The following is a 15,857-nucleotide window of genomic DNA, read 5'->3' as shown; positions in this document are numbered from 1 at the left end:
TCAGTAGAGAACACAATGTTCCGAGTTTACATATCTTTCTGGATGAATGCAGAGTCACGCAATGTCATATATGGTTTTATTTCTATTGCATATTTCTTTCTGCCCCCTTCATACTCTCTCAATGCATGTACACCGGTAAGTGAGATTTCAGTTTTTGGTTTTATTTGCCGTTTTAGCAAACAGATTGCAAATCCATAATCAAACAGAGATCGTTAAACACACACAGAATGAAACTCAAGCACGTATACAGTCAGTGTTTCATCAGAGTGGCCACTGAAGACAGGCGGTCCTTCTATACAAGTGGTCTTCAGTGTATTTGGATTTAGAGATAGAGATTTTTAAGTGTCCATTTGTTTTAGTTTTTTACAGCTTTCACCAAACTGAAACACCAGAAACAATTTCCACAGGAAATCAATGGCAGCACTGGGTAGCTTGTATGTACACTGGGTAACTCACTACTTCCTGAAGGATCACATTCAGTAGCAATACTGATCAACAGCAGGACCTTTCAGTCCCTTGTTCCTCATACCCAGGACTGAATCTGGGGAGACCTGTGGTACAGGCAGTGGCTGTTACCGTGAAGGGTGTCTGCAATCACTCACTACCGAAGCCAGGTCATCTCAAGTGGTTTAAATGATAGATGATAGGGATACACATTAAGCTTCATATATCAAGGTATCAAACCTCTCTGTCAATACTTGCACTAATTAATTAAATAACTAAGCACCAAATTCACAAACACACCTAAAGAAATCCATTGGACACTTTCCAGGGAATGATCCAACAGCAAGATCATGGTAAAATTAACAACCTGAGCCGCATTTTCCATATTGACTAGCTCTTTCTGACTAGTGGTACTGTTTGTATAAAGAAAAAAATTAAGTCCATTGATGAAAATAGAGAAAGCTAATATGTGAAAGTCTAGATTCTGGGTGGGAGAATTAGATAAAGCAAACTCCTTTAAATCATCAATTTATTCTCCAAGGCCAAGATTAAAGGAATACTGTATATCATGGAATATTATAATTTTTTACATGTTTAATATCATACTGTTTATGTACTTTATTTGCTATGCTTACTATTCTAGCAAAAAATGCTTCTAAAATGACTTCAGGGCTGATTGAGATGAGGAAGCATATTAGTGTTGCGATGTGCATGGAAGCCCATAGGTGAAGCATTTTGCACTAAGCCTATGAGGCAATAATATGCTTTCCCACGACAGCCCTTTTAGACGCAATCTGTCATGTTAAATATGCTATCTGATGCATTTTCTAAAATCAAACACATGTTTACATATAACCTTTAATGCTACAAAAAATAAAAAACTGTCAGCAGGGCTTGATTTTAAATGCGTTCATATAGAAAGTACGCGACTGAAGCTCTTGGGAAACTAACATTGCCAACTCCAATGAGAATGTTCTTATCAAGGTTCCTAAAGCTGAATACTAGAACTATTCAATGATCTGTCATCAGCATTTTAATAAAATAAAATTCAATCTATCATTCAGTGTAACCTGCTGACACTGTTTTTTAATTTTTTCAGGATGCTTTTCACACCTCTTTCGGACTGCCCTGTCACAACTCTCCCTATCCACCACTCAGCCATAATCAGAACAGTCCAAGTTATTCTCACAGAGTACAGCTGTATCTGTCAGGAAAATGGCAGTAGTCACTTTTCATGTGCACTTATTTCAATTTTCAACTGCTGATAAAGTCCTCCCAATTGTCACACGATTAACAAGAAAAAAGGGTAAACCCACTGGAAGACAGAACTGCAGGTCTGCAAAGCGTGTTGCGATTTGCTAGCTGAAGACGAGGCTAGCTGCATGCAAATGAACTCTGCGGTGCTGAACAATGATGCCCTGGCCTGCTTCACAGGTGTACTGCAATTAACCTGCTCCTCAAAGAAATAAGAAGTGCTTGAAGCACATGCCACACATAGCATGTAACATACCACTCCCTCGGTGCACAATAGCACAGGGAGCACAGTAACAATTAACCCTGAACTAAAAAAAAATACCTTGGATCACGGTTAACTATAATTACAAGTTAAAGGCTTGTAGTCCTCTGGTGGTATTAAAATAAATAAATACACAGGATTCTGATACTCTAAATAATGTTTGCTCAATAATGTCCTTAGCAGGTTTTATAAAAGCTGGTGATGGAGTGTTATGCACTATGTGTAACCACTCTAGCCCTTTCTGCCTTCTCATCTCTCGCTTCAAACACCAGTTTTATTTCCCCCATTTCCCTCCCCCCATTTAAAACAGAAACAAGTTTCAGGAACTTATATTCCACCTGAACAAAGGACCTTCTTAGAGCTTGTTTATATTGGCCTTTTTTTAACAGAAGAACCCACAGAAATGAAATCCCCATCATGGAAATTCAATGCAAATGTCCTGGGTTCAGGTCAGAAAGAACAGTTCACAAACTCAATACTCAACTCCTGATCACACAGATCACTTTCCTTTTCATCAAGACTAACCTACTGGAATCAAGGATTCATAAAAGAAGAATATTCTTTTTAAGCATGCAACATACAGGCGGACAGGATTTGAAGACCTCCAGTCTTAATATTAGATACACAGGATGAAAAGTGGGGAAAGATAAAACAGGGAATGAATAAACGTTATTCCCAGTGGGGCTGTGTCTGACCTAACCACACCCAGATAACAATGGTGCCGTATGAGGGCCAGCTGTGTGGGGGAATTTGTGTTCCATGAGACCAAGCCCATTGGGGCTTCGTTCACTCCCATTTTTCTGAAGCCTTTGCTTAGTTCACAATCAGAAATGCTGCCACCATACGACCAAGCTTCTGTGCAACACAAATGTGCAACACAAACCCTTCCAAAAACAAACATTTTGTATTGCCAGACCCAACATGAAAATAGGCGACACACTGTACTACTCAAAGCAGCAAGCTCATCTTCATCTTGCACACACATTAGCAAGAGCTACAAACTTTCCATTTGAAATAACACCAAGCGAGACCACAATGTCTCACCCATCCCCACCCCTACACACTATCTCTATCTCACACACACACACAGAGCAGCAAAAATAAGCAAGTGCGCTCCCAAGCAGTTCACTGTTCCAAGTGTCCATTATGCATAACATGTTAACCATGAGGTAATCCCACAACATTCCCACTTCCCACAGCCCTAACTGACTTATTAGCTGTAATAAACTGTTAACTGCTAACTGAACTGGAACACAACACATGGGGGACAATGCATATCCGCTTTCGCTCGACTTGCTGCCAGAAGCTATGTAGCAACCCACAAACTTCATATCTGTATTATTGGATGTCAGGATATTCGACTTTGGAGTAAGCGGGGGTAGGCAGTGTTTTTTAATTGTAGTTCTCATGAACAACAAGTGGAAGGCACACCTCTGACTGAGAGGCCTGCTGATTGCCCTAATACAAATACAAATATAGTTAGAATGTACATGAGCCTCAATAAATGGCACCAATATCTTATCTTGCTGCCATGGGTCTGTACCTGTTTTCTGTTACTAGGCAAACACACAGAGTGCGTATAATAAACACACAGAACTATTTCAAAATGTGTTGATGTACTGCATACGTGTGGGTGTGTGATGGCGACAAATACCTCCATATACATACATGTGCACAGGGATTAAAAAGAACGTAAATTACAGACTGATTTGCATATTTCCAGAACATACTGCATACCTTTGTCAAAGAAAGTTGTTACCTCATGTGTGTGTGTGCAGGTATTTGCTTACTGTTACATATAAATACATATACTCCTGGATACACTATGTCTCTGAAACCCTACATCCCTGTGATCATCTACATTTCTTTCTGTAGTTTAAGCCTGACTCATTTGTTACCCACTTTTAGATTGCAGCAACAGTAGGCTCCCGTCTCCCAGACACACCCTTCTCGAGTGACACAACAGGACTGACTTGGATTGGATAACTGGGAGTGCAAACACCACCCACAGGCTCGAGGTCACAAAGCTACAGAACAAGTCCCTTTCAACTCACAACAAGAGCAGGCTCTTAAAGGGACAGTGTTTTTTTTTTTTTTTCAACTTCTTGGTCTTGTTTTCCTGTTCCGGACATACTGGCAGTAGAATAGTGAATATAAATCATTAAATAAATTCCTGTTTTTGTGTTCTTTATTTTTTTTGATTTTATTTATTTTCTTTTTTTTAGAAAAGGTGCAGGAAATATATTGACAGTAATTGACAGGGGCAATAAAAAGTTTTTTTTACAACAAAACTGTACTTGTTTTTTTTTTCATGTTTGTTCAGGATTTGGTCAAGGTTTATAACTAGAATAGTAATAATTCAGGCATTTTATTTAAAGATTCTAAAATAGCTGGTGCGGATTCTGGATAAACTGACAGTCTTTCTATGACGACTCTCTTTATTGGGAAAAAAAAACATCAACTCAGAGAAATAAGCAACCTTATCTGAAACCGGACGCATAGAACTATCTTGGTTTCTTAGTGACAACTACTTTCCTTTTGTCATTCTAAAAACTGGCTGCTGAACACTCAGTCAACTCGCACGCCAAAAATGTCCCTTCGAAACTGTCACCGTGCAAAGGCAGGAACTGACAGAACTCTGAGGTATAAAACTGGACTAAGACAGTAGGGCTTGCACAATAAAGAAAACTGCATAACTGACTTGCCATATGAACAAAATCAAACAAAAATAAACAACCAAGCCCAGTAAAATGTTATTTAAAGCTGTGATAAAAAAAACAAACACTGCATTTTCATACTAACTATCTTCATATCTCCATTTCTTGAACGTTTTGGAAGCTCAATGCTGTATTAAGAGTGTCCTATCCATTTGCCTAAAAGATGGTTAGTTCTGACTAACACCCACGTTTGTGTAGGTGAATGTCTTGCTCAAATTATTATTCAAATATAAACCATAAAAACAAACTAACAGTTTTATTCAGGCTCAAATGTTACCATAAAAACATGCATAGGCTATTCCAGATCTATACACCTGTATAACTATACTGTACAACAAGCAATAGCAAAACTGTTGTCATGTTCCTTTTATAAATCATTAGATTTTCTTTATTTTAAATTAACTCTGCAATATTTTAAGTTCTAAAAGACTGTCAAATTCATTGCAGGTTCTTATTCAAAACGGTCATTCAGCCCACCCAAACGCATACACACACACATACCTACTTTTATCAGCATAAAAACAAAGACTAAGTAACTAACCTCAAAGTATAGCGGCTTTTGTATTGGAGTCCATGTTGATGTAAATAAAAAATGAAATAAAATGTGCAAGCAAGAAAAAAAAAATCCACCTTGAAACTGCTTAGGAGAGAACTTGAGAAAAGTAATCCTTGGGTGTGCCGAATGAGAGACGCACGCAGTCCGAAACCAGTCCCCCCCCCAACCTGGTTTCCACTTGTAAAAAAAAAGAAAGAAAAAGGAACAGAACCAGCAATGGCTGCTAGTGGAAAGAAAAAGAAGTGCACTGAAGCTGCTTGCTTTCTCACAGTGACTCAGAGAGAAGTCAGACGTTTGCTGGCGAGGCCAAGCGAGCACTCCCATACCTAGCCAATGGGCAAACAGGGGTGGGGCTGGTATGCAAATCTGTTTTTCAGGTGAGTGACTCTCTCCACACTGATTGGCAGGCAGAAATTGGTTAGGAGAGGCAGCTAAAAACAACAGGCAGGTATAACACCTGGATTTAGCAAAGGGAGACGGAGAGGGGCCTGCATCTCTTTCAATCCTCTCAGTGGATCAGAAACAGTAGTTTAAGAAAGTTTCCATGACCTGCTGGCCTATACTTGAGAATGGAAGATGCAAGTCAAGGGACCATGACAGATCCAGAGAAAGATCACAAGAAAAAAAAAGCAAATTTGGCGGTCTTTGTATTCACCCTCCCAAAGCCGCCTAGACTCAGTTCCATGCAGTCTGAAAAAAAGATGATGGAGTGGATGAGCTTGGAGAGGGAACTGAAGAATCATCCTCTAAAAGAGGCCCCCCCACCCCTTCTCATTAGGGCAGGCTTGAGATGAAGGCAGGTGGGGTTGTGGAGGGTCTTATTGCCACAAATTACCTGTGCTATGTGAATAAACAGAGAAGACTTCTGTCTTGTCTACAACAGCAGGCCAATATAATGACAAAACAGTAATAACTAACAGCAAGATAGGTCAGTATTATACATACTTTATTATAAATTGCTGGACAAATTGCCCATGCAAGTTTCATCAATACCAGTTCTAAAGCATTTAAACTACTGAGAATTTCTTCTGACAAGTGCCCATGAAAAGATCCAAAAAATTTGTGTGAGCAGCTCCCAGGAGGCTTCAATACCTATCAGAGGTCAGTAACACATGTCTATGCAGTGTCAACAAAATAAGAAAGGTGGTGGGGATTATTAAACATCTGTCACAAATTTTTGCTTTGTTCACAATCATCTCATTAGCCTGAATGTGGATTGTGAAGAACAGATGACTGATATAGATTTATTACCAAATATACTACAGTGCGTCTGTGTAGCAAGACCATAGAATGTAGTCCATAAACATATAGCCCTGTTCCCATGTGTGACAGGGATGGCTGAGTCGTGACGTCAGGCCAAAAACAGGAACTGAAACACAGACAGGAACTCGGGTACAAAAGCGCACTGCGGCGCTGTTTATTTTGACAAAAACAAATAAACTATTTTAACAAAAAGAAAACACTGCTCACAGAGCGAAATAAAACACAAACTCTCGAACACAAAAACAACACCTAGGTCAGGCTGGGCAGCTGCCTTCACTGATCCCGACTTCTTTATTTTAGTTTTGTTTCGTTCTCCGTTCACTCTCTTGCTCTCGCGCCAAAACACTGTACATTCCATCCTGAGCGCAGAGAGCTGCAGGCTTTTATACTGGCGACCATCTCCCATTTAGCAACAAATTGCTCAATTAATTAAATCAGGAGACGGTCACCTTCTGCAAGAGTTTTGTCGTCACATAGATAAATAAATAAATCATAACACAAAAAAATATAAATTAGGCACAGGGGTGGAGGGGTACCCCGTTCGAAAATAAATATAAACAATACTTTTGTTTTAAATAATAACACACCCGCTCAAAATTAAACAAACATTTTCAGCAGGACTTTGCCCTGCCCCCTTTCATATGTGCATGGCTTCTCCTCCACCCTGCCATGTGACAGTGTTCTGAAAGTATTACACCTGCCACATGATCCTGTATTGGTTCAGAGAGGACTTTGGACTTTAGAGTCTGGCAAAGGAGTGGCATACCCAATGCAGACCTGGGAACGGAATATAATGTGTGTTGCTATATTATGCCAGTAAAGCCAGTCAATGGATTTCTCTTTGCACATTTGCACAGAATGTGTGCAGTTGGTGGTCTTCTCAATTATATACATTTCTGCGATGTAATGGGGAGATGTAAAGCACACATTTACTGTACCTATAGTATGTGTGACAGTAGAATACAAAGTGGAGATGAATGTGATCATATTTACCCCAGAACTGAAGGTTGTGATGCACTATGACAGTTTTCACAAAAAACATTTCCCATTGAATATCAAAAACATGCCACGAAACACAAAGCAACTTTCCTGCAACTTTTTTTTCTGTCAAATTATGAAGTAAACTTCTTGTAGGTGACTTTTTTTTATTTTTAAGCTATTTTCATATTGTTAATAGTTCAGACCACAACTTCTAAACAATACTAAAGTGAGCTACTTTGTGGAAAGTGCTTCAAAAGTAAAACAAGTGCTCTAAAAGCTGCCTGGCTGGTGCAACATTACAGGATTTCAAAGTGAAAAGACGCTGAAAACAATGAGACTTGAACAGTTTACTCAGTGTGTTGTTTTTTTTTCCCTGTTGCTCTTTACAAACATTTCCCATTATTTCAGTCAGTGTAACCCTTTTAGTCCAAAGCACTAATCCATGCTAAAAGGTCCAGGAAACCAGGCATGAGAACTCTCCTAGTACACCAATGCAAATGTTCCTGGGACCTCTGTTTTGAATGTTTGTCTGTTCTAAGGTGGAGCTCAATGTCTTGATAAAACTCCTTCCCTTTAGAAGCTCCAATTTGTTTCAGATGAAAGATACAAATCCAATCCACACCCACAACGACTAATTTGTAAACCTGGAGAGCTTCAGTGATTATGTTGAAAAATGTGATTTACAAAGTCAGTAACTGGTATGCAAATTCGTCTCTATCCCACTCCCAGTAGAGTGGTCACTTGTTACTGTGTTAAAAATGAATCTGTAAAACTGCATCAATCTGATAATGGTTCTTTTTTTATAATGCGAGACCACAGGCAAATTACAGATGCTAGTCCTCTGTCTAAGCCCTCCTATTGCTTCTACTTATTGGTACAAACCAGCTTTCTCCATTGATTTGACTCACTGGAATATCCTCACTTTGTATGACTACTGTCTATTAAAAAATAAATAAAAATCTAACTATCTTTGATTGGCTAAAACGCAGAGACAAGGCTTTCTCACTGGCGTCATAATTTCACATTTTTTGTGGGTGCTTTAAAAACATGGACTGATTAAAGTAGCTGCCTTTTGTTTGAACCTAGAGGTAATTGCTTACACTGAAACAAAACAATTCCAATATTAATATCAATGCCAAACAGAGAACAGCAGCTTCCAGGCAGCACAGCAAACATCATCCATGGTCATAAAGTTCAGACTTGCTCACCGACTGAACGTCCTGCTGAATACAGCAAGACTGCATTTAGAACAACATTAAATGTGACTCAATAGAGTACTGATTCAGAATGGTATAAGTCACAGTGAAACAGAGGGATTCAGGTAAACAGCTACACACGCCAAGGTTAAGTCTGTGTAACTAATTAATCACTCCAGAAAAAAAAAGGTTATTTGCGAGTGAAAATTTGAACTATACAAGACACCATGCAAATAAAATATATATATATATATATATATATATATATATATATATATAGTGCTTGTAAGCAACCTGACTTCCACTCAAAATCTTTAAAAAGCATTTATTCAAAACGAGAAAAAAAAAATTGTAGCGTGCACAGGGGTAGGCAGCAGCAGGGCTGGTAGGTGACGTAATCAAACACTTAGACATAAGCCTGACATACGCTCCTTGTAAAGGAGCCAGCTCCTTTGTACAGCGGTGTTGGTGCTATGCTTCAGTGCAAGAGGTCCTGGGTTTGCGCCCACCCTCCGCCTGTGTGTGGATTGCCTTGCCATTTGTAATGTGCCTGCCTGTGTTGACTGAGATCACTACAGTATCATTGTACTCAAACTAGACTGACATATGAAAGACACATGCCAGAAAGACTGTTCTGGCATTTAAAATGCATTCTAGAGAGGTGATATAGAATCAGCATTAAACAAATAGTTGTGTTACCTGTATGTTCACTGGAATTTAAGGAGTCATCAGGTAACTGAAAACACAAAATACCGTTTCTAATGCAGTGTACTAAATTAGACTCATCCATAATAGTTGGTACAGGACCCTCGTCAGAAATAAAATAATTCTAATTGCAACCAGTCGTAAAATGCCTTGTCTAGTCTTTGCATTATGTTTTCTATATTTATCTTTCATTTAAAAAAAACAGTAATAACCACATACAGATACCTTTTAAAAATGTTTTAAACAATCATTACAGAATTAGGATATTGATGTTTGGTTTCTACAGCTGCTGTCAGCATGCATTCTGCTAACATGGTTCAGATTATAGATCGGTCCAAACTATCACATTTTGCATTAGCGAGAGTTTACTGTACTGTTATTTTCCATTCTTTAACTTGTCTATAATTCTGCAGCCAGTTTGCTTAACTCTAAAAAGAATCACATTTCTCATATATTACTGCTCCCCATCACACTTGTAATTATAGCACACATTCACAACTGAATCCTAACTAAGTTTTAATTGTAAAGCGCTTTGAGTTTATCTTAAGTTGTACTGTTGGTTGTGTTAAATGTTACTCCATCAGCCTGCGACTATAGTGCAGGGGGCGACAAGCAATGGCCAAGCAGCTGAGTGTATTGTGAAGTGTATGACACAGGCTACACCGAGCATTCCTATAAGAGTAAACTGGCCCCTTTAACTCTACATACATGTGACTGTGGTGAGCAAGTGCCAAGACACGCCTTTCCTGTGTAGTCTAAAAATAAAAATCGCTTGGTGTCATTTAAGAAAAGTCTTTTATGACAACTTGCAGAAAACCTACAACAACTGCCCTGGCAATTAGAACTGCTTTTTGAAAAAATAAAAGCAAGGCTAAAATATTACACTTTATTTCCAGTGGGTGTGGAGCAGCCAGTAGAACAGTACTAAGCTGCATGGGGGTAAATCCCCTCCCTGCAGCTTTTAATACAGATCAGACTGCCAAACACAAATGAAGTATTGTATCAGGGATGGGCTTTTTACTCACAGTGTGGACTCCTCGAATTATCTTAACAAGTTACACCTGGGCTGTAAGTGGCCTCAAGGATAAGACTAATTGGGCTCAGGTGTGATTAATAAGGACCACAACAGAAAAGCCTGAAGTGGTATACTGTACAGTACAACATAGGTAAATATTATATGAAATATGTAGTTACAATAAAATGTATCGCATTGTGTATTGTACTTAAATTCCAGAAGGCATCATTTCCTGTGAAAATATTGCTTCCATTCCTGTTCTGATATCAGCAGGGAACATTTGTACATCTACAGTGCCTACACTTACTGTATTTATTCATTAAAAAAAACACAGCTATACATCACATTTTATATATTTTTAAATTAAACAGTTCAATAAAACAGAACTGGTACTTCAGCCCACATAAAACACAGTTTCTTTTGTCAGGGACTAAACGGTTTGTGAGTCACTCTCTTGATACACAGGAAACCCTTTTCTGGTACAAGCACTGACGTGGGGAACCACAGTCTGCCGTGCTGTGTGGGCAGCTCAGCACAGCAAAGGAAAGGCTGTGAGGCCACAGGGGTTTGAGATAACACTTCAGCACAATACTCAGGCAATACTTGCTGTACAAGAAACTTAGCCAAGTAGACAAACATTTGGGCTGATGCATTCTTCAGAGAACAGGACTATGAGGCAGTGTCAGGCTTGAATCCCAGCAAGATGGGCAATCTGTTACTGTGTGTGCAAATAGTACAATTGAACTGGGAACCAGGAAAAAAGAACCAGAATTTTTTTTTATGAGCAAAACTAATTTCACAAAGGAAAGCATGTATCTATATATTACAATAATGGATCAATTAGAACACTGGATTGATATAAACATTAAAAGCATGCTACATGCATTTCTTCTATGCTGTAATATCACTGTTCCGATAGCATATTTGCTGTTTTCCTTTTTTTTCTGCGTTTAATAATCCTGAACTTTAAACTTCTTCTATGAATACGATTTACAAACTTCATTTGTATCCATCAATAGAAATATATCATTAGCACCATTTCCCTTTTTAGGAAATGTATTTCTCCACAGTTGCCTGGCAATCCACTAGTAGGTAGTTATTAATTAAAGTAATTAAAGATCTATAGGCTCAGGTAAGAGTTATTACTGGCTGGTTAACTCCTGTAATAAGCCTGGTGCATGCTGTTCTGTTTAGAGCAGGTGTATCAGGAGCCTGGTTTCTCAGATTGCAGGCATCTGATTGAATTTAGAAACAAACCTCAAAAGGCAGTGATAAAAAATAGAAGGACGAGTGCAGGACGAGCAGGTTTCCCCATCTGTACACCTTTCCCATTGGCACACGCAATGCACCATATAATACTAGAATACACTGTTAAGCTATTCCAATAAAACTAAGAAAGCACTTCCCATCAAAGAATATACCAAAGGGTCTATCTGAGGCTGGCTTTTAGTGCTATAATAACAAATATGCTGGTTTTTTGTAATCAACCTGACCCACTATTTTCACCGCTGCCCAAATATTCTTTCAGACACTCTAGGGTATGTTTTTATGACAATCAAAGAAATAACCTACAGTAGTTTTTAATAAGCAACACTAACCGGAAACACAATATATTGCCTTCGTGCCACTAAACATTACATACTGCCGAGACACGGAACGTCACACGGGAACACTTGGGCTATACGGTTTGTTCTTGTGGGTACAAGAAACAAAGACAAGCAAAATGAAGCAGTACAAAAAAAAAATGGTGCCTCTGTCACATGGTTAATTAAGTACGGGTGTATGTCCTGTCGTCTTAAACACACAGCTTTATAGCTGCTCACAGCTAATTTACCATATGATCTACACATAGCGTGTGCCACCCATGGACACATTTTATCTTGATTGTTCCCTATGCTCTGACCTATGCCAGTACCTTGGCTCCATAAGACACAGAATGTGGGAATAAACCCAAGTGCACTGCCCATCACATTCTAGGAATTTCCGTGCATGCGAGTGCAACATCGCCTTTCCTGAAATGAGTAGGAAGTCTGCTGGCTCTGGTGTAGGGAACCGACTTTAACTCTCCTGGCTTGATGAGAATATTTGTTTAGGAAACGGCCCACCACTCTCCCTGGCATGTCTGCAAATAAGTCTCCTCCCTGTCATTGCTTTCTCTGTTCTCTGTTTGGAAACATTGCTCAACATAGCTGTTTAATGTGCTGAACCAAGTCACGGTTTGTCCTTATGCAGAAACCCAAAGAAAATTATCTGGCAAACGACTAGAAGTCTTTCTCACGGTGTCTTCATAGTTTGAAAACAAGTCAAATGCAGTCTAGTTAAATGTGGAAACTAAGATGATGCCATTGTTTTGTAAGAGACTTTTTTGTTGACAGAAACGGAGAAAAAAAACAAATTTAATTTGCGTAGGAGTTTGAGGCTTTTCAGGATTGCCGGTACCAATTAATAATTAGTCACCTGTTACTGCCTATGGGGTTATAGAAATCCTGGAATGACCCTGGCTGCTATGAAATTAGAGTTATATGAGAGAGAATTGCATGTACAGTATATGTGTGTTTAATATACATTATTTATCATCTCCCTCTAAAAACATGCAAGCCTCTGGCTCAGTAGACAAATTACTTCTTCACACCAGGCTTCTTGGAAAAAGAAAAGGAAATATGCTCCTAGACCCTGACCTGAACACAGGAGGAAGCGGGGGCAGAAATCATGCAACTTGACACACCCTGAAACACAAACTGTAAAAAAGCACTAGGAAATCTGGCGCCCACCCAGCACAACATCACACACCATTAACCATTAACACCAAGGAGCTGCTCCCTGCCTGCAATGCACGGCTTCTTATCGGACTGCCTTCTTCCACAGCAATGCCAACCACTTAGAGTTTGTTAGGAGGCTATTGCAGGGGCACAGATAGGAATTTAACTTGCTATGAGAAGGCTGTAGAACACTGGATTGGAGACACTGAAAAAGACTTCTTGTCACAATATTTAACAAAGTATCTTACTAACTTGCTCAATCAGAGTAGATGAATCAGAGTAGATTAGGGCTGAGGGCTTGGGAGCAGACTACCCACTGCACCCTTCTGTATGTTAGCAGGGTATTGAAACTGTTACAGAAGGCTGTAGCTAGTAGGCTGGCTGTGTTAGCCTTCAATTTGTTCCAGTCTGTCGGCCAAGCTGATCTATGGGAGGATCAGATTTTATTACTGGCATACAATTAGCTGATTTCTGGAATCTTAAGTTCAGAGATATTTTTACTGTTTATCACATAACATTCAACACATTTCCTACCACAGGTGTAACTGGGATTATTTTTTTCTCAGTTTACTGTAAACAGCGGTTTGTACGTTGTCCAAATGTGTGCGTTCTCAATGCTCATGCAGGTGCTCCGCCCATAAGCTGCACTGCAAGAAAACGTCATGCTGTATGTGATGACAACAGAACCCAGCAAAACATTTTGGCTATGGGGTTAATTTTATCAACTGGATATCTATTTTACAGCGCTGGGGAATTACATCAGTGGTTATCCTGAGATTATCAATACAATTGTAAATATAAAGTGTATACTCTAAAAAAAAAATAGCCCAGCTGTGGTTTATCACACCATGGTATACAATATGTTAATCAAATCAATCCCAGCTGTAAACACACCATGTAGCTGACTGCCAAAGTAATACATCTACAAATAAAAATAAAACAAACAAACCCCTTGAAAGTATAATGAACACAATAGCCAGCCTTCACACTTTAGAATGAGGCTGAACCAGGGAGACCTACTGTTCTTTAGTCCTTCAGCACACAAGGCTTGTTTTCAGTTACTCCAGACAAGCAAGATAGAGAACTAAATGAAGCTCAGACGACTTGGGGCTGAAATCTAAGGCGACAGGCAGGAGAGATGGGACATTATGAACTGGACAAGAAAGAGCCTTATCTCTCCCTGCCACCACTGGATCTCCTACACTTTCTAACTCACTTTCCAAAAGCTCTGCAGTCAAAACAGGGCATCCCAGGACTTCCGCCGTCCCAGTGCAAAGATTTGATTTTAAAAGGTTTCATTCTGGCTAGATAAGGATTTGCCCCAAATATTTGTATTATCTAAATGTCAATGTCAATTTTCTCATTCCACTATAATTCACAAAGCTCACTACCTCTACCAAACTGTCCATTAATGAAATACAGAGAATTCTAATAACAACAAACATGGTAAAAAGTGACTGACTCTCAACAATTTAGAACACTTCTTAGGAAACTGGAACGTGGTTTTAGTTCTAAGATTAAACCACTGTCGAGACATGTATACTACTACAAATTGGAAAAATATGTGCTTTCAATGCCAGTACATCATGGCTACAAGAATAAATAGTATAGTGTACTTATGTTTAGCAATGTGCTATATTTTAATTTTCTTTTTTTTTTTTTTTTTAATTTGGTTCACAAGTTTTAAAAAGTTGCCTAGTAATTTGCTTAACATATGACAGCTTGCTTAAAATTTTGCACACTTCAAAACAAAAATGCAACATCCCCTTGTACTAAAAAAAAACAACTGTCTCACTCCTTTCTCTCTAGGTTAAGATCAGAACACAAGATACACTGAGTTCCTGCAACTCCACCTAAAAATACAGCAGCCCCTAGATTACCTGATGGGACTGAATGAACCATAGCAGCCGATAATGACTGCAGAGAAATATTGAGAGCGATGATACAAATTACTGGTACAATACATAGAGGACTTTATACAGCCATTCAGAAGCAAGAACCTCACCTTAAAAATGTGCAATTAAAAACAACATCATTAAAAAAGGTCAAAAGACAGAGTGGAGGTATTAAAATTCTTGCTTTACCTGTTTTACTTCTGTACATACAAAATGAATTATAAAACTACCTACATTAATTACTGTGTATACATGTAAAAACAGAAGTGTGACGTGTGTATGTTCAAACAGAAAGTCAGTACCATCCCAAACCAACAGGATAAGCGTTTCTATAGATAGATGCAACACACATTTTTATTTTTAAAAGCTACATAAAAAATAAGAAAGAGCAAGCCCATCTCCAGATGTTTCATTTTGATATGAATTTTGCAACTTTGATCCTGCTGTATTTTTCTTATCAATGGTGTTGTTGTGTGTTTGGTGAGTGGGGGTGGAGTTTGAAATGGTAGCACACACTTGAACAAATCTTGTTTCTATTGTACCTAGTTTAGCAGTCATTTTACAAGGCTACCAAAATGACTGAGTCCCAGCCCTGACTTCCAACCACTAAGACATTCCCATACAGTTCCCAGGTCTACCAGTAGAATACAACAAGACCCAGTCCCCAGCCATAACCAGTAGGCAACATACAGGGTCCTTTCTTTAAGAAATGATCAGGCAAAAACAGCAAATACCATTACTGAGGTCATCAACGAAGACTGATCGACTTTGAAAGAGGTACAAAGAGGAGCAGCATGTTAAAGTCCCCTA

The 15,857-nt window shown here is 38.9% G+C and overlaps 1 protein-coding gene across 4 annotated transcripts in view; it reads right to left on the bottom strand.

Moving 5' to 3' along the window:
• The window catches only part of elf1 (E74-like ETS transcription factor 1), a 54,872-nt gene that overhangs the window by 35,067 nt on the left and 3,948 nt on the right, over positions 1 to 15,857 (bottom strand). The window contains exon 1 of one of the 4 annotated variants that reach the window (XM_041255856.1): positions 5,219 to 5,524. The exons of the other annotated variants lie outside the window; for them this stretch is intronic. The gene's annotated coding sequence lies outside the window, so the exon portion shown is untranslated. Of the gene's footprint in view, positions 1 to 5,218; positions 5,525 to 15,857 lie in introns of those variants that run through there. 4 annotated transcript variants of the gene reach the window in all.

Source organism: Polyodon spathula, chromosome 7 (genome assembly GCF_017654505.1).
Source record: "Polyodon spathula isolate WHYD16114869_AA chromosome 7, ASM1765450v1, whole genome shotgun sequence".
Taxonomy (NCBI): Eukaryota; Metazoa; Chordata; class Actinopteri; order Acipenseriformes; family Polyodontidae; genus Polyodon; species Polyodon spathula.
The sequence above is the reverse complement of the archived record's forward strand: the minus strand, read 5'-3'. Positions and strand labels throughout refer to the sequence as shown.